Here is a 19,155-nt window from a genome sequence, read left to right as displayed (position 1 = left end):
CAGGCCATGAGTCAGAGAACCATGCACATCCTTTTGTCTGCAGGTTTCTGTTTATGCTTAAGGCCTTGAGACACTTGCTCATCATTAGTTAGTATTGAAGTGGCTCACACACCAACAGGACTATTAAGGTTATTTGCATTCTCAGCCCCCTAATGCTCATGCTCACACTTTGGTCAGAAAGGCTCCTGTTCACTCTCAGATGCCTATGGAATTCAGCTGACCTGATTTCCCTGTTCATCCTTGGGCCCTGTAGCTCTTGTTCACTTTAACCCAGAAGCTCCAGCTGACTCTCAGGTTACTGAGAACCATGTTCACCTGAGATGATCTGATTCCTATGTTTACCCTTTGGTGAAATCTCCAGGTGTTTTGCTTGCCCTTAGGACCTGATGATCCTGTTCTTTCCCAATTCCCAATGAGGACAATAGAGCTTGCAGGAGCTTCAAAGGTATTAATTGGTTTAGAACCCTCAGGCTCCAGTTTACCTTAATTGCCTTGAAACAAATGTTAACTCCTATGTCCCTAATGCTCCTGCTTGTCCCCAGGCCTGGTACACAGAATTGCTGCTCACTTTTGTTTCCCTGAGGTTCTTGGCCAACCTCAGCTCTCTAAGAGGCTCCTGCTAAGAATATACGTCCCTTAGGCTTTTGCTCACATTAGGTGTCAGAGAGTTGTGATAATCCCTAGGTCACCGACGTTCTCCCTCTCTTCACTTTCTTGCCCCTGATGTTCCTGCTACCGCTTGATCCACTGACTTTTTCGATCACCTTCAGATCCTGTGTACCTGCCACCCTTCCTTGGGTGACTGCCAAACTCCCTGAGAAGTTGAAGCAGGCACCCACAGTTGTATACATAATTGCTGTACAAGGCTTCATATTTTGGTTGTCACTCAGGAGTCTTCTGCGAGGAATGTCTTTGGGGATTGCATACAGGTTAGTAGTTGATGTCTTTTGTATTGTGAGTAGATACATGATTTGAATCTGGAAAAGCATTGACCACTCACAGAAATACATTAATTCCTATGCCCTCATTTTATATCCACTATCACAAAGAGCCACTATCCTTCTCATTCTCTAGCTCTCTGTATTTCTGTCTATCCATCTATAACACCTACATTTCTTTCTCTAGCTCCCCCTCTGCCTTTCTTTCCCTCTCTTACATGCTGTTTTATTCTCCCTATCCCCTGTTTTCCTATCTCTCTAGTTCCTCCTTTTTCTCTCTTACTCTACTCATTTTCATCTCATTGGTGTCTCTCATTCTACCTATCTGCTTCACTCAGTGATGAAGGAAATTCCACTAATGCTTTGTAATCTACATTTAGCACTCCCTCCCGAGATGCTAACAACCTCTAAACTGAGCCCTGGACTGAGGGAGAGAATAGCACAGTGGAGTAACAAAACTTAAGGGAACCCCCCCTGTAAAGTACCTGTAGGGGGGGCCCCTCCCCCAGATGCTGCCCATGAACAGTGTGCTGTGATGAGGAGGCCCCCTGGAGCTCAGGGGCCAAGCAGGACTTGTTACGCCACTGGAATAGGATAGTACCTGTGAGGTACTAACCATCCTTCCTTTTCTAATCCAAACCACCCTCCCCAATCTAGTCTAACCAACCCCACTCAATTCCATCTCAATCCCATCCATCTCACCCCATTTCAGTCCACCCCACCTCACTCCATTCCAATCTGCCCTATCCCAATCCACCCCACTTCACTCAATGCACCCCTCTCTACTCCAATCCCATCCACCCCATTACCTCAATCCACTGAACCACTGAACTATGCTCCCCTCTACCCAACTTTATGACACCCTACTCCTCCTAGCCCACTCTATGACATTCCAACAAATCCACTCAATGACACTCTACTCCCCTACTCCACTCTGACACTCCACACCACTACCTTCTAGCAATGCTGAACAGCAGCTACATTGGTGTACAACATGGCAAGACCTATTGGCTTTGCCAATGCTTGTTAACTTTGTCACAAGAGTGAGACCTACTGGCCACCTTCTGCTGCTGTGTGCATAACTCACTGTTGGCCTACCTGGTGTTAGCATATAGCGCTGTGCAGTGTGCATGTGCATACTGTGATGTCTGTGTGCCTGTGAGCGGTACAAAACAATAAGGCCTGTGGGTTCATTTTAGAAGCCAGGTTCTTGAAGAAGGCATGTCTAGGTGAAAGGGCCATCCTAGACGGATTTTAAAAAACATTTAAGAGGTTGTTTGGATAGCTGTGTGTTAGATGCAAAAAGTAGGTTAATTTTTTTTGTCTGCATGTGCCTTTTGCTACTAATATATTTGCAATCTTTACCTTTCTATGCTACGAGATGCATTTTTCAGGGCGTGGGGGAGAGGTGCTGAAGGCAGAACAGGGAAACTGTCTTCTTTGTTCTCACTTTGTTTGCTGGCTATGTGCTGCTGGCCATTTTGTGTAACCAGTGTGTGTTTGGTTGCCATAGTTGTATGTTTGTTTTTGATAGCTTTAAGGGCCAGATGTATCATTATCCCTGTTTGCATTTCCCAAATAGCGATTTTTAAGAAATCGCTATTTAAGAAATGCAAAATAGGATGTATGACAATTGCGATTTGGTAAAAGTGATTTCTTAAAAGTCACAATTGCTATTATCGAATCGCAATTAGGGTATGGGACTCCATTCATCCCTATGGGCCTGTAGGCCCATAGGTGTGAATGGTTTTGCATTACCTAATTTGCAAATTCCTGGTAGGAATTCGCAAATTAGGTAATGCAAACCCTTAGGGTGCTGGGGGCCTAAGGCCCTCTTTCATGCACCCCACAAAAAATATTTGTCAACATGTAAAGAGCACACATGCCCAAGGGGCATGTGTGCGCTACATGTAATTTTTAAAAATGCATTTGTAATGCATTTTTTAAAATTGCACATGCTTACCACCAAACTTGAATTTGTGGTAATTGCATTTCCTAAATGCCAAATACGCATTTAGGAAATGCATGATACATGTGAATAGGTAATCGCAAATAGGTATTACCTATTTGCGATTCCCTATTTAGGGAAACGCAAATTACGATTCCCTAATCGGAGTCGCAATTTTAAGGAATCGCTATTTTTGTGATTCCTTAAAATTGCGCTGCAAATTCCTTTCATAAATCATGAAAAGCGATTTTGCATTTGAAACAAGGGAATTTTGCGAATCGCACTGTTTGCTAATTCAAAATCCTTTGATATATCTGGCCCTTAGTCTCTATTCCCTTGTCTTCTATTCCATTTTTCTTCCGTGGACATACGGTTGACATCAGAGCTAGCTTCCACCATTTTGTGCAGCTAGTGTTTGCTTCAATCCCTTTATTCCAATTTTGAATAGACAATTGATGGAAGAGGCCTTTAATATTCATTATTTTTTTTTCCTTTTCCTCATATATTTATTTGTGCTTGTGGCTGCTTGTAGTACAGTTTTGTTGGTTTTTTAATAATTTTTTGATTTTTTTGCCTGCCTTCTATAGAGTCCCCATGGGCCCATTGCCTGGTGGAGCATCAGCAATTATTTAATATACTTGATTTATGCCTACCTTTCAATGTCCCCTGCAAAGTCCCCTAGGGCCTGGTGGGGCACCGGCAATTATTTGATGTATTCTATTTTGATTTGTCCTGCCTCCCTTAGAGTCCCCATGAGCCTTGCTGAGGCACCAGCAATTATTTATTGTATTTGTTTTCCTGCATCCCCGGCCTCCTATATTGTTCCCATCATGGCTTTGGAGAGACACAAACTAACCTTTTTATGTTTAACGTTGTCATGTGAAAAAAATGATTATGCATGTTTTTGGGTACACTGTTGTTAAGTATTTGAGATGATGAGGATGATGAACTATTGTTAAGCATTTTGGATGATGTGGATCATGATAGTAGTGTGTTACATTGGCTAGATTCTTTTGATTGCCCATGTTTCACATCATTTGTTTTTGTTGCTTTGCTTACAGGTGCTGCAGAAGACATCACACACGGTACTCACGTCCCTGAAGGAATCAGCTGACAGTGACATTGGAGTCCTCCACTGCTAAGTGCTTCTGCTCCTGGTTCTAAGTGCTAACTACTAGTGCTCAGATGATGGCGCCCAAGAAGGATGTTCCGGCCAAGAAAGTGGCCAGTGAAAAGGAGAAGAAGCAGGTTGCCACCACTGGCATCAAGCAGGTCGCCACCACTGGCATCAAGACCTCATCCTTGAGTGGTACAGAAGAGGTACAGATATCCCACTGACTCCCATATTTACAAAACTCTAGAAAGCTGCAGCAGCCACAACCACTAGCCCCACCCCTACTACAACCGCAGCATGTCCTACAGAAAGGCAAACAACAACCCAATCACCTAGCTTTACCTTCAGTTTTTCAGACTTTGGCACAATAAGAAGCTCTCCTCCCCAGTTTGAGACTTCTTTCCACTTAGCACGCATGGTGATAACTGCAAAAAGCTCTGTTTGCCACAAGAAAGTTTATTGTGGTAAGCCAGGTGGGCACTGCGGTACCAGAGACCAACTGTCCCATTTGAAAAAGCAACACACAATCATGTGGAAAGAGCACTTTATAGAATAGCTGCTGCTGGTGAGCGAGAACCAGCAGCTGAAGTGATAAAGAAAGTGGTCAGAAGGAAGAATAGGATGCCAGCAACAGCAGCATCACACAGTTCAAAGCTCCAAGCCTCCCCCATGGTATACAGTCCTCACCCCCAACAACCTCTGCATGGCACAAGGCACAGAGAACTACAGCCCACTTCACAAATTGCAGGCAGCCTACCTGCTGTTGGTACCCATAGGTCACTATTGGCAGTAGTACCACAAGAAAAACAAACTACAATTAAAGATATGTTTAACTTGCTGGACCACCGGAACCACTAAAAAGCCCTTTTCTAAAATAATGAGGTGGCTAAAATGTTAGCGCTTGACCTCCTAGCCTTTCCTTTTGTCGAAGTTATGGAGGCTCTCTGCCCAAAATAGGAGGTTCCCAGCACAACTATTCTGCTGAAGTGGCTGTGCCAGCACTGTATCATGAAGTGCTATAATTGGTTGCCAATGTTATGAAGCAGAGCGCTGATCAATCCATCCACCTCACAATGGTCATGTGGACCAGTAGTCAAGCAACAAATTGCATGTACATCACTGCACACAGGGTCTCTTTCCAGGGAGTTAGGCAAAGGATGACTGCTGGTCTCACTACAGAAGATGCTTTTCCCCGCATTCGGAAGCATGCAACAGTTGCAGTGTTCACTAGAAGCAATCACATAGAGCTACCAATATTCTATGAATGAGTCTAATCCAGAGGTCTCACAATTGGATTTATTGCCACTGACAATGGCAGTAATATAGTGAAAGTCATGGCTGATCATTTGCGCTTTCCATCAATTTAATTATGTAAGACTTTCTCAGAAAATAAGACGTAGCCAGCAACATACTGGTCATCTGCTGAAGAATATGCACTCATTTTAGTCATTCATTCAAAGCCCGGAACCAGTTGAGGATCCTTCAGCATGCTAATAAATTACCTGGGGAAAAGACTTCATACAGGAGGTGTCAACACGCTGGGACTCTCTCATATCATAGTAAACTGTCAATAACCAAAATATGAATGAGTTGTTAATCCTGAGAGCTGAACCAGTCTAAGTAAGTTGCTTAATATTTCACATCAAGTGTTAGCATTAGCTTAAAGAAATAACGTGATCGAATAACAAATTAGACGTGCTGATATGAGCAAAGGCATGGTTTCAGGAGACAGGCCATGATAAGCCGATGCTGAAGTGTGGTCTCTACCTGGATGTAGACCAGTGCTTTAAATGGGCCGGTACTCTCCGGTACTGAGTACCAGCACTTTTTTATTTTGAGAGGGAGAGTACCGGCATATCTCAAGAAAAACGTAATACTTTTAATTGGAGAGTACCGGCACTTCTCGGAAACAAGCAGGTACTCTGGTACAGAGTACCTGCACTTCAATTTTTCCATTTAAAGCACTGATGTAGACACTGTGAGAATATTTCACCTTAAAACCCTTCGTATTGGAGATTCCTTAGATGCCTGATGACATATTTTTGATTCTTTGAATTGAACTGCACGTAGAAAAAGTCACCTGCAGATCAATCACGTAATGGCTGCCAGCTTTTGAAAATTAATTTTCAATCAAGAGTGTGAACACTTGAGATATTTTATCAATAAATTACTTCGATTATTAAATCAGTCTGGGACAATTCTTCTATAGAAGGATTACATGTGACGTGATGTGGCGTCTTTGTCCTTAGAAATGTTTAGATTGTGAATCCTTTGGGCCCATAAGTAATGTAACCCTAGAGTACATGGTTTAGGATACCCTGAGAGCACCGTGTTCCATCTAATTTACTTTGTGTAATTTAATTCCTTTGACCTCAGAACTAGCGATTGGATGTAGCCACTGCTACCAAAAGGTTTTGTATTCGATTATAGAAAGTGACTAATTGGTAAATCATTTCGGGGAAGGGTTCCCATCATGGGAAGAAGCTACTTAACTTACGAGGTTTTTTATGTTAAAGATATGACAGCAGCTCGCCAGGGAGCACAAACAGTGCCTCCAAAATCAAGACCCTCGTCCTCTTCATTCTTCCTTGTCGTTTTCAAATACATTCTAAAGAGAGGTTACGCATAACAAGTCCATCTTGTCTCTGCAAAGCCAGAGGTATGGAATTTCAATGTAAGTGTCCACACTATGGGATATGACAATGACCAGCTCACCCATAGGACAATGGTAAGGGAGGAGACTGATTTAAACTACTTTATTTATGGCTATCAGTAGTTGTGCCGTACCTGGAGGTTTTAATTACTCTGTCATAACCTTGTGAGCTCTGACACACCTCACCACGCAAATAGGGGTGCTGGAGAAAAGCTGGGTATTGTACTACCCTTGTGTGGGATTTTGTAAACTGTAAAAGATACTCCATTTGGAGAAACATCCTTGAGGAGATGTTTAGTGCTCTCACACCTGGTACCCTTTTACAAGAGATGAGACATAGAGAAATCGCCCACTCGCCTTTTAATTGCTTCCTAGCTAATAACTGGTTGTCCTATCAAGACTCCAGTAGTTTAAGCACATTTACATCCCACAGTTGTAAATATCTAGGTTCAGGCGGTCTTGACAGCCAGATGCCTCTTAGAAAACTACATACTAGCAGGTGCTCCCCTGCCAGAATCTCATTGAAAGGGAAGTGGCCTGCTGAGAGCGCTGATGTGCAAGCATTAATTTATTCACCTGATAAGCAAATCTTGATCTACCAGTTATGATAAGAAATTTAGGGCCAGATTTAACAGAAAATGACGGTATGTGTGGCTGCCCCAAATTTGGCAGCAAGGGACTACTAGAATATGGCACACCCCTGTGTTTCCCCCTGTGCCGGCACTAAATTTGATGCTGTGCACCAATCCGGCAGTTCTTGCATCATAGTGCAAGGATGGCTGCGTTGGGGGGAGGTTGTTTTTGTGTAAGAAGGAACTCCTTCCTGCACAAAAACAATCTTAAATGGCGATTTGCTCTTTTTATGTGTGCTGCAGAATGCAGCACACACAGAGCAAAAAACGAGGAGAAATTAAAGCATTTCTCCTCGTTGCTCCATGCTAACACCACACCTTGGCTGGCCTAGGATTTTGGTGCTGCCTCAGGTTGATGTTGCACTCCCACAGCAACACCCATTGCACGCCCCTTCCACGCAAAGTGCTGCGTGTGAAGCGACCACATTTACAAGGTGGCGTTAAGCCACAAAAAGTGGCTTAATGCCATCTTGTAAATAGGGTGCAAGGCATTGCACCATCGGAGCGTCATAAAAAGTGACACTCCGGTGGCGCTATGGGCTCTTAAATATGCCCCTTAGTATACATACTTTGCCTGCTCACACAGGATCAAACCCCTGTCCCACACACCAGTGTGACCACCTACTGAAAACTGAGCTCTAATGTTTGACAGTAGAATCAGGCCATGATATTCTGAGGAGGATGGAAGCTTGTTGTGATAAGCCTGAGATGTCTAAACATTCATTGTAATCTTCCAGATTGAGGGCCGTATTTATAGTCTGGTTGCGCCGAATTTGCGTCGTTTTTTTCCACGCAAATTCGACGCTAAACTAACGCCAACTAACGCCATATTTATACTATGGCGTTAGACGCTTCGGGCGCCAAAGTGCCCGGAGTGAGCGTCATTTTTTAGCGTGAACCCCTTCCTTGCGTTAATGAGATGCAAGGGAGGCGTTCCCGTCTTAACAAATGACTCCCAGGCCTTTACGTGGTATTTATACTCCCGGGCAAAAATGACGCCCGGGAGTGGGCGTGGCCAAAAACGGCGCATTTGCGCCGCTTTTTAACGCCTGGGTCAGGGATGGCGTTAAGGGACAAGTGGGCTCAAAATGAGCCCACAGTGCCCTCCCCTGCCCCCAGGGACCCCCCCTGCCCACCCCAGGAGGACACCCAAGGATGGAGGGACCCATCCCAGTGAAGTACAGGTAAGTTCAGGTAAGTATAATTTTTGTTATTTTTCAATTTTTTTTGGGTGGCATAGGGGGGCCTTATTTGTGCCCCCCTACATGCCACTATGCCCAATGACCATGCCCAGGGGACATAAGTCCCCTGGGCATGGCCATTGGGCAAGGGGGCATGACTCCTATCTTTACAATGATAGGAGTCATGTTGATGGGGGATGGGCGTCGAAAAAAAATGGCGCAAGTCGAGTTACGATGATTTTTTCGACGTAACCTGACTTGCCCCATTTTAAGACGCCCATACGCCATTTTCCCCCTACGCCGGCGCTGTCTGGTGTACGTGGTTTTTTTCCACGCAAACCAGGCAGCGCCGGTCTGCTTGCGCCGGCTAACGCCATTCCATAAATACGGCGCCCGCATGGCGCTTCAGAATGGCGTTAGACGGCGCAAAATTTTTTGACGCTAAACTGCGTTAGCGCAGTTTAGCGTCAAAAAGTATAAATATGGGCCTGAATATCCCTTCCTGCACCAGATGGTATGAGTGTCGTTAACATCTCTCAGCAAGTTCGGAGTCAGGAAAAATGGGATTGGAGAATCCATAGAAAGTTCCAAAAGAACTAGAAATCAAGCTTGCAATCTCCAAAGCGGTGTTGCTAACACCACTTCTGCCTCTTTGGCCAGTTCAGCTAGAGACTTGGACCCATCCATCCTAAACAGTTAGGGGCATATTTATACTCCGTTTGCGCCGAATTTGCGTCGTTTTTTTCGATGCAAATTCTACGCAAAACTAACTCCATATTTATACTTTGGCGTTAGACGCGTCTAGCGCCAAAGTTCATGGAGTTAGCGTCATTTTTTGGCGTGAACACCTTCCTTGCGTTAATGAGATGCAAGGTAGGCGTTCCCGTCTTAAAAAATGACTCCCAGGCATGTGCGTGGTATTTATACTCCTGGGCAAAAATGACGCCCGGGAGTGGGCGGGGCAAAAAACCCTGCATTTGCGCCTCTTTTTAACGCCTGGGTCAGGGCAGGCGTAAAGGGACATGTGGGCTCAGAATGAGCCCAGAGGTGCCCTCCCCTGCCCCCAGGGACACCCCCTGCCACCCTTGCCCACCCCAGGAGGACACCCAAGGATGGAGGGACCCATCCCAGGGAAGAAAAGGTAAGTTGTGGTAAGTATTTTTTTTTTAAAACAATTGTGGCATAGGGGGGCCTGATTTGTGCCCCCCTACATGCCACTATGCCCAATGGCCATGCCCAGGGGACAGAGGTCCCCTGGGCATGGCCATTGGGCAAGGGGGCATGACTCCTGTCTTTCCTAAGACAGGAGTCATGTTAATGGCGTCTGGGCGCCCCAAAAAAATGGCGCAAATCGGGTTAAGACGATTTTTTTGCCTCAGCCTGACTTGCCCCATTTTTGGACGCCCAAACGCCATTTTTCCCTACGCCGGCGCTGCCTGGTGTACGTGTTTTTTTTTCACGCACACTAGGCAGCGGCGGTCGGCTAACGCCGGCTAACGCCATTCAATAAATACGGCGCCCGCATGGCGCTTCAGAATGGCGTTAGCCGGCGCTAATTTTTTTGGCGCAAAACTGCGTTAGCGCACTTTTGCGTCAAAAAGTATAAATATGGCCCTTAATGTGTTGGAAGGCTGATGCATTGCCCATCTTTAGTAGTTTAGAGGAGGAAACATAGTTCAGTGTTAGACTCCTCACTGAGAATGAACCCACCAGGAGCTCCAGACAGTTTATGTACAGGATCTCGTTTTGTTCTGACCACAGTCTTCCTGTGACAGTGTCCCCACAAAGAGCTCCCCGGCCTGAATGTCTTGCATATGATTCTATTACAAGGTCCAGTAACAGACCACAAATGGCCCTGCCATTCCGTATGCTTCTAAACGGTCTAACTACCATTGGGTTCCTGTGCCTGCTTCCTGACAGAGAGTCACCTCCTCCACATACGCAGTCCTCTCCTGAAATGCAGTGCCTTTAGCCTTTGTAATGCCTGCAATACAGGGGTCCTGGGAATATCACCAGTATGAATGACACAGGTAGTCCTATAATCCTACCTCGCTGACTGAGGGAGACTCTCTTTTACCAGAGTTCTTTTCAACTCCCTTATTATTAGAGCCATTTTCTTCTGAGGCCACTTCAGCATTTGCTGAATTGAATCTATCACTAATCCAAAGAAAACTACCCTTTTAGAGGATTTTAATTCAGACTTCTGTTCTTTGATTATGAATCCCAGTACATGGAGAAGTGACACTGCCACCTGCAATTGGACCGTCAGTTGTGAGGGGTCCTGGTTGAGCCAGTAGTAGTTCATCTAGGTATACTATTAACCTGATACCTTTGGCTTTTTGCTATTCCATGGCTGGTTCCAGCACCTTGATGAAGCACCAAGATGCAGATGAAAGATTGGCAGGCACACAAACGTGTAGGCCTTCACATGAAGTGGAGAAATCTCCTGTGCAGTGGGAAAAATGTAATGGTGAGGTCTGCATCCTTCATGTCCAGTCTCACCAGTCAATTGTTTGGTAAGAGAATGTCCCAGCAAAGGTGTATACCCTCCATTTTGAAATGTCAACATACAAGCCACCTGTTGAAGACCTTCAGATTCATTACTAGGTAGTGCCCCTTGATCTTTTACTGCTTTTAGCACTCTGTGCACTTTACCACTGCTACCCAGTGCTAACATGCTTGTGCTCTCTCCTTTAAACATAGTGAAATTGGCTTACACCCAATTGGTACATTTAAATTACTTAAAAGTCCCTAGTAACATGGTGCTACATGAGCCCTTGGCCTGTAAATTAAACACTGCCAGTGGGCCTGCAGCACTGGTTGTGAAACCCACTTAAGTAGCCATTTCAAACATGTCTCAGGACTGCCGTTTGGGCCTGTGTATGCAATTTTAAACTGCCAATACGACCTGGCAAAATAAACCTTTTGCCAGACCCAAACTTTCCTTTTCAATACATATAAGACACCCTTCAGGCCCCAAACAGCCCACAGGGTGGGGTGCAGTGTATTTAAAAAGGTGGACATGTACGTTTAACTCTTACATGTCCTGGTAGTTAAAAACTCCTAAAGTTGTTTTTCAGTACTGCAAGGCCTACCTCTCCCATAGAATAACATTGGATTACCTTCTTACATTTAATAAGTGATAACTTTCAATTGGGAGGAGATAGGACTGTCCAGTTTTATGTCTAAAGCATTGTAATTTAAAACCCTCTTAAATGGTAAAGTTGAATTTTAAGTCACAATTCTGAAAATGCCACTTTTAGGTAGTTGGCATTTGCTTGTCGTAACCGTTTGGTGCCTGCAGCATGTCCCTGGGTCACATGAGTAGGTGTAGCTGGCAGTTGGTCTTTGTGTATGGTTCCCAAAAGGTGAATAGGGGTTAGCATGATGGGCCATCTCTAACTTGACTGTTGGGCCATCTCTGACTTGATAGTAGGGTGGAGCTGTCACCTACCACACTTCCACATCACAAAGCCTCTGCCTGAGGCATGCTCACAAAGCATTTGATGCTAGTTTTTTGTGTGTGGCCCCAGACATGCTGGGGCCAGGGCAGGGAGACAGACAATTCCTAATTCCTATAGGGTGGAAACCTCTAGAAACTTCTTCTACTTCAAAGCTGGCACCAAGTATAAATATAAGTCTGAGACCCAACGCTTCAGTACCTCTCTGGACCAGTGGATACTACAGAAGATAGCACTGCTGTGCTGTTCTGATGCCAGAAGGACTGCTACCAAGCTGCTTTCCTAATCTGCTGCCATGCCTGCTGAGAAGAAAGACTGGACCTGCACTCTTTATCCCAGGTTGAAATGACTCCAAGAGTCAGCTGGCCGACCTCCTGTTTTGAGTTACAGACGCATAACAATCTCCAGAGGCCTCCCTACATCTGCCCAGCTGACCTTCTGCTGGGACCTGCAACTAGACTTCTCTGAGTCCTACTGGCCTAGACTGGAATGAGTTCCTAATTCCCAAGAGGTGCATTTCAGTTCCTGGACCCTTGGTGTGGCATCATTTGAGCTCTCTATTCAGGAAAAGGAGAAATCGTGACGTTTTGGGCTCTTCACGACTGCAAATGGGCCTGTTCGCACTGAGATCTTGCTGCTTGTGCCAACGTGAATTCTGTGCCACAGCGACCTCCATCCCCGACGGGCAATGCAAGATCTATACTTTGCGGTGACCGCCAATGTGAAACTCCAATGATGTGGTGCTCGAATGTGGATTTACCTTAAACAAAATGAAAGACCAGAGGCATTTGGCAAAACAGGAACAGTTGGTTTAATTAAAAGCAGTGGCTGGGAGAGCAGTACCCTAGTTGAGGTCTGATGGCTGTCCCTCAAAGTTACAGAGTTCTGAGCGCCATTTTATACAATTCTTGAAAGATCAAATAACAATTCTATGCATCCTTTGGAGAAAGGAATCTGCACCTACATGGAGTAGTAAATCTGACCATATAATAAAGTGCGCAGGTGGGTCTCGACCTTGTGTGGACACAATGTGGGCCAGTAGGTAACATGTCCAGATTTCCGGCATGGGGAGCTTGTGATCACTGTGTGTTGTGTTCTGATTGGCTGAGTTTTCCTAACGTCATGTGTCATCTACCTTTTATGATGTTTTGGGAATGTGCATCCCTCCAGACAAATGTGTTTTATTGGGGGACAATCTCCTATGATTATTGCGGTGTCACTGCCTATCTGACTGATCAATCTGGATTTTTCCTCTTCATAAGTTTGTCTACTGGCTACTTGTCACCCCCACCTGTGATCTGTCAGTCAGTTGCTTCAGGCCTAGTGTTGTAATCCATGAATTTACCTCGAAGAATAATGAATGAGTCAAGTGCAGCTCAGGAAATTCACCAGTTTATTCGGGGAAACTCCTCATACACCATCTTACCAATCCGGCTGTCAACTATACCTCGTCAACATTCTAAGGCGAGCTCCCGGGTGTTCCAAATGCCCAACATTCTTAGGAGCCACTTGGAATGTACCATTAATAAATATTTTGCACTATACATATACACAATAAATACCTATGCCAAATAAATGACTTTAACATTTTGATAGACAAGAAGAATAACTATACTACAGGTTTCAATAAACATATTGACGGAATAAAGGAGGATGACGTGGTGAGTAATTGGCGCTCCTATTCCCAATATTAATTATCTATTTTGTTATATACACGGTGCACAAAACTAAGGTGTCCACCCCCCAACGACACCTACCAGATAAACCAATGGTTTGTCTAACAATATCAATTAACAAGTAATGGCACACATGTAATATTTGAATCCCTACCAGTTCATTTGAGTATACATTTAACAGACAGTGTACAATGATTAGGATAATGTCAAAAATAAAATCCTTCTATGCATTTTATACATTATTTATTACTTCAAAATTGTCTTGATGAAATCCCTGGGGCACTCCTCTGGATGAAACACGTGTTGACAAGGACAAGGGAATTGAAGGTTCTGTTTTCCTGGACACAAATATATGGACAAGCGAGTTGGAGGTTTCTTGTTGTGTCAGGATATGTTAAATTAACACAAGGACGGTGAAGAAAGATCCAGAAGGATGTTTAATTTGGAACTGATTTAATTTGGAACTGGTTCAATTTTGAAGTAATAAATAATGTATAAAATGCATAGAAGGATTTTATTTTTGACATTATCCTAATCATTGTACACTGTCTGTTAAATGTATACTCAAATGAACTGGTAGGGATTTAAATATTACATGTGTGCCATTACTTGTTAATTGATATTCAATAAATATATATATATATACATACATTATACACGGTTATAACACCTAGGTCACAGGGCTTGCCTGAACACATATTTCTGACTCTGGTTTGATGAGGAGGTCACTTCGGGTGGAATTGACAACAGTGATGCAAGTTGGTTATTATGCGCACACATATAATGGTGTACATTGACATTGTTTTATCAGTATCAATGGATGACTGTCAGTGCCGTTCAGCAGGAACTTTGAGCTACAGCAACGACTGTCTATGATGCTCAGCCTGCTTTTTGTGCTACATCGATGACCATCAGCAATGCTTTTCCTGCTCCTCGTATCCCTCTCCATCGTGAATGGAACTCTTTGGGCTGGACTTTTGAAAGTAACTCATTTAGCGGGACTAACTTGGTCCCTGTATTTCGCACGCTGTCCATCGGGGTCAGCCTAAACTTGTGACAATCACCCTGTTTCGCATGACCAGATACCCACAAGTGGTGCTTGGTGCTTTGAAGCATTATACTTACCTGAAATCTTTGACACTGCATATCTCCAGTTCTACTGATTGATTGTGTGTTGTTTTTGTCACAAATAATTTATTACATTCAACTCCATTTCTCTAAATTAGTGTGGGATTGTTCTTGTGTTGTATTTTCACTTTATTACTTTTTGAAGTGCTGCATAAATACTTCACACCAGTGATTCCCTACCTTTGGTCTGGGGACCCCTTGGGGTCCCCAAAGCCTACTCTGGGGGTCCACGACTGCTTAGAAAATTTTACAATATTAACAGACTAATAAAGTGTATACATAAAGTGGCTAATTGTACAAATGACAATTTTTAAATGTACTATAAATGTCAAGGAATTTGAAACTGGAGGCTAAAAATTAAATTAGTATCCTCAGATTTATTTGTGGGAGGAGTGCAGGTGCAGCAAACAGAATATAGTAGGGATGATGTATGTCTTCATTTGATTTTAGAAAAGCTCCAAACTTCCTATTAAAATGTTTTATTTATTTATATTTGCAAATTAAGGAAAATGGGACATCATTTGTGTATTTGTTTGATGAATGTTTGTTTCTGCATTTTTTGTGAATGTTTTGCCATTCAAATTACCAACAATGTTTAGAGTGGGGTCCCTGGCTTACAGAAATGACTCAGTGGGGGTCCCCAGATTCCAATAATGATTCAGTGGGGGTCCTCGGGTTCCAGTAATGATAAAGTGGGTGTCTACAGAAGTCAAAAGGTTAAGAACCACTGCTTTATGAATTGCCTGTAAGTTAAGCCTCACTACTTTTGTTCCAAGCTACCAGAGGGTTAACCACAGGTTAATTTGGGGTTGCTTGTGACTTCACCCTGACATGAATTGTGGTTGATGCTTGGTTTTACCCTCTCAACCAATAACCCAATTTCCTAAACTAATAGTAATTTTTGTTGTCATAGGCAAACACGGATCATGCATGTGTACCATGATATAGACGTATCTCAGGGATTGCAGTCTTGTTTGACAGGGAGGGGCACCCAAAGAGCTACCCTCATCGTGGTGGAAGGCTACATCAAGAGTTAAGCAGTAAGAGCAGGGTGGTGGTAGTACACCTTTTAAACCTTGGTCACTGGAGTGAGGCCTACAAGAACACTCACCTTTTTAAAGCTCTGCTCCTGTGTGCTGAACTAACCCTTGGGCCACATCAGTTACATGTACATGGCTACACAGTGCAGGAGTGGTGACTCTGTGATGTATGTATGTGTGCCTGATAAAGGTACCATGCAGGGATAGAGCAGTGCTATGCTGCGCATGCATGTACTACGTATTATTGGTGGATGTACACCAGTGAGGAATAAAACATATGAAAGGTATTGCTGTGAAGTACATGCACAGTGAAAGCGTGTGCTGGTGTATGTTTATTTACGAAACGTACAATGCATGAAGCATGAAGTGTTGTGCAAAGTACGCATGGGGAATGCATGAACAAGCAATGAGTGTGTTTGCATGTAGCACACCATGACTCAATACAGAAAGGGTACAGTACTATGCAGTGCACACAGAGTGGTTTTGTGTGCTGAATGAATGTGCATCTGGGGTGCCACAATCCATGCTGGTGACAGTACTGGGCAGTATGTGTGCTCTGTATGTACACTGAGCGAGTGTGTCTGTGATGGTACTTTATATGGAGTACCGCTGGTTCCATTTTGGGAAGCCCGGGCCTGCCTGGTGAAGCCCATAAGTAGTATAGTAATCCCCCTAAATCAATTTGAGTATTTCTGCAATCCTGTGGGATGTGTGGAACACACTGGAGAAGGGAGAAACAGACTCTCCTGTACACTTCAAAGGGTGTTCTTTGATTCAGTGAGAGACCACAAACAAAAGACCGAACACATATCAGGAAGAAGATGGGGATGACATGAAAATCATAAGGAGTAGGGCTAGGAGCCCAGGAACAACCTTTTGATGCATGTCATTGTGGCTGACATCCAGGTGTGAACTCTAATCACTCTCATGGGCTGTGTTGTGGGACTGTCAGTTTTGTGGGTCTCTCCTCCTGAGAAGAAAAGTGTGTGCTTCAAAAGAAGCAGAACCCCAACATGAATCCTCAAAGACCCAGACCATAAATCACATGTGGTGTCTGGAATTGGACTATATGAGGGGAGGTTGAGACCCCCCAAAATTTGTCATCTACCAAGCAACCCAATGGGCTGTGTGAGGCGGGGATCGTCAGCAAGACTTCTGCCTGTGATCGGGAGTGTGGGCCAAGGCCTGCTAGCCTCCATGTTGGGTGAGGGGATATCACCCATGGAAGCCAAGACCTCCTGCTCTGGAGCCTGGACCACCAGCGCCTTTCTGCTTGCTGAGATCAGTGTGCCCTGTGAGGAAAAAGAGAGCATTGGACCAAGCAAGGTCCAGTTTGGGACCCAGCTAAGTGTACGGCAAGGTGTAAGGAGACAGATACTGCACCGATCAGGTTGTTGCTCCTGTGCAGATTCCAGGTAGCGATCCTCATCTACCAGTAGAGTGCTGCAGTGAAGATAACTTTGAGCACAGTGCCTTGCAGGTTGAAAAAAGCCTGTGCAGCACCAGTTGCGGTGACTCCCTACGCAAGGATGGGCCGCCATGGTATGGAATACAGTGTGTTGAGGGCAGGCTCCTTGGTTGGTAGTGTTTGGCAACCTTGAATGCTAGGAGGGGCTGCCAGTAGCTAAGTTATTGCGAGGATCGGGCTGTCATCTGACAACTGTGAGCCATTATCAGTAGGTCATTATGAAGCATCGAGGATTGAGCCTGAGTGCTCTAGTGAACTGAGGCCGAAGCTGTGGGTGCATCGCCACATCACCTGAACTGCAGCCAGGAGCATCAGAATCCAATCCCACTCACCCCGGTTGGGGAGCGCAAGACTTACTGTGCAGAATGGGCACCACAGCACCTCCTATCAGTGCTGTAGCTGTCCGTGTATGTTTAGGAGAGAGCCTGCATGCAGATGATTTTCTGAACAGAAACTGAGCATTTGAGTGCCTGCATTTGTAGCATTCGCTGGGACACTGCAAGCCTCTTTGCTGCTGGAGCAGTTAAGACCGGTTACAAGCCTATCAGGCCCTGGGGGACTCACTGCTAAGGACACTGTGGCACCAAGACACTGTTGACTAGAGCGGGAGAGGATTCCTGAGTTAAGGCCTACCAGTGCTCATTCCCTTGGTGTGGCCACCAATGACTGTGGTGAAACCCCACCATATTACTAGGGGCAGGTGTTACAGGGAGTTGCTAGCGAAACATTAGAGCTCAACCTCAAGAGGAAATGTGTTATTGTTTACAAATGTTGTTAGCATACTTTGAATGGATAGAGTTAGAAATAAAAATACTTCTCTTTATTAAAAAAATAAGGATTTGACTAGACATTAATTTATTGGCATTTCTGTGCACTCTTTGAGTTATGGGTTGTGTTCGCTGACCTATATTCACACTTCTTTTCTGAGAGAGCCTTGGACTGCTCTACCATAGCTACCACTGAGAGTCAAGTGCCGAAGGGGTACTTGGCCCAGTTGCTCATGATCCATAGTTATTTGGGCCCCAGGACATCTGGGGTTAAAGGCCTCAACCCCCACAGTTAGGCCCATGGAAGGGGTTCTGACAGGGCCTATACTTCCTGATCTATCTTTGCCACATCTGCCTGTGAGAAGGTGAGGGGGTGGGGTTGAGTCTTTGGTGTGCAATTCTTTAGAATTCTATATGGAAATCCATAATGGGCTTGGGCATCTCAGCCTCCCCCCCTTCTTGTTGAAACAAAAGGGTATTTCTTACCAGTGGTTCTGCCGGGTGTATTGCTTATGTCTCAGAAATTTCCCCTGTTGTTTCGGAAGATTCTGTTGCCTCAAGTGGGTAAGAGGCCCCCAAACTTCCACTGGTCTTGCTACTGTATGGATCTCCTTGTCTGAAACTTGTTGGAAGCTGAAGTATAGGGATGGCCTCCGAGTGCCCACTCATCTTCCAACTCCCTCCCCAAAATTATATGGCCGAAGAATTTCGTACATACTGCTGTGCCTTATCTGTGGAGGATAAAGCTTAGTTTCTTAATGAAGGGGCCCCCAAAGAGACCACCTTCCAACACAACTCCACTTTTGTGGTGACTAACATCGCCGAGCTTGGGATCAATTATAATCAGTAATGATCGTCTGCATTCTATAGACAGCGCACAATTTGCGTTCCTAATCAAGTAGACCACTCTTTTGCCCATCCAACAAGGATATCAGAGAAGATAAGCTTTCCAGTTTCCCTGGCCTCCTCGGCCATACCCAATATTTTTGAGAGGGACTCCATCTAATCAAGAAGATTTTCCTGGCAGGAAGTCCATGGGCAATCTATTCACTTTTTGAGAACTTTATACATTTGTAGGAGGCTGGACTGGCTTGTAGTGAGTACCAAGGGGTACCTACACCTTGCACCAGGCCCAGGTGTCCCTTATTA

Source organism: Pleurodeles waltl, chromosome 1_1, assembly GCF_031143425.1.
Source record: "Pleurodeles waltl isolate 20211129_DDA chromosome 1_1, aPleWal1.hap1.20221129, whole genome shotgun sequence".
NCBI classification, from domain to species: Eukaryota; Metazoa; Chordata; class Amphibia; order Caudata; family Salamandridae; genus Pleurodeles; species Pleurodeles waltl.
This window is presented reverse-complemented; position numbering follows the sequence as displayed.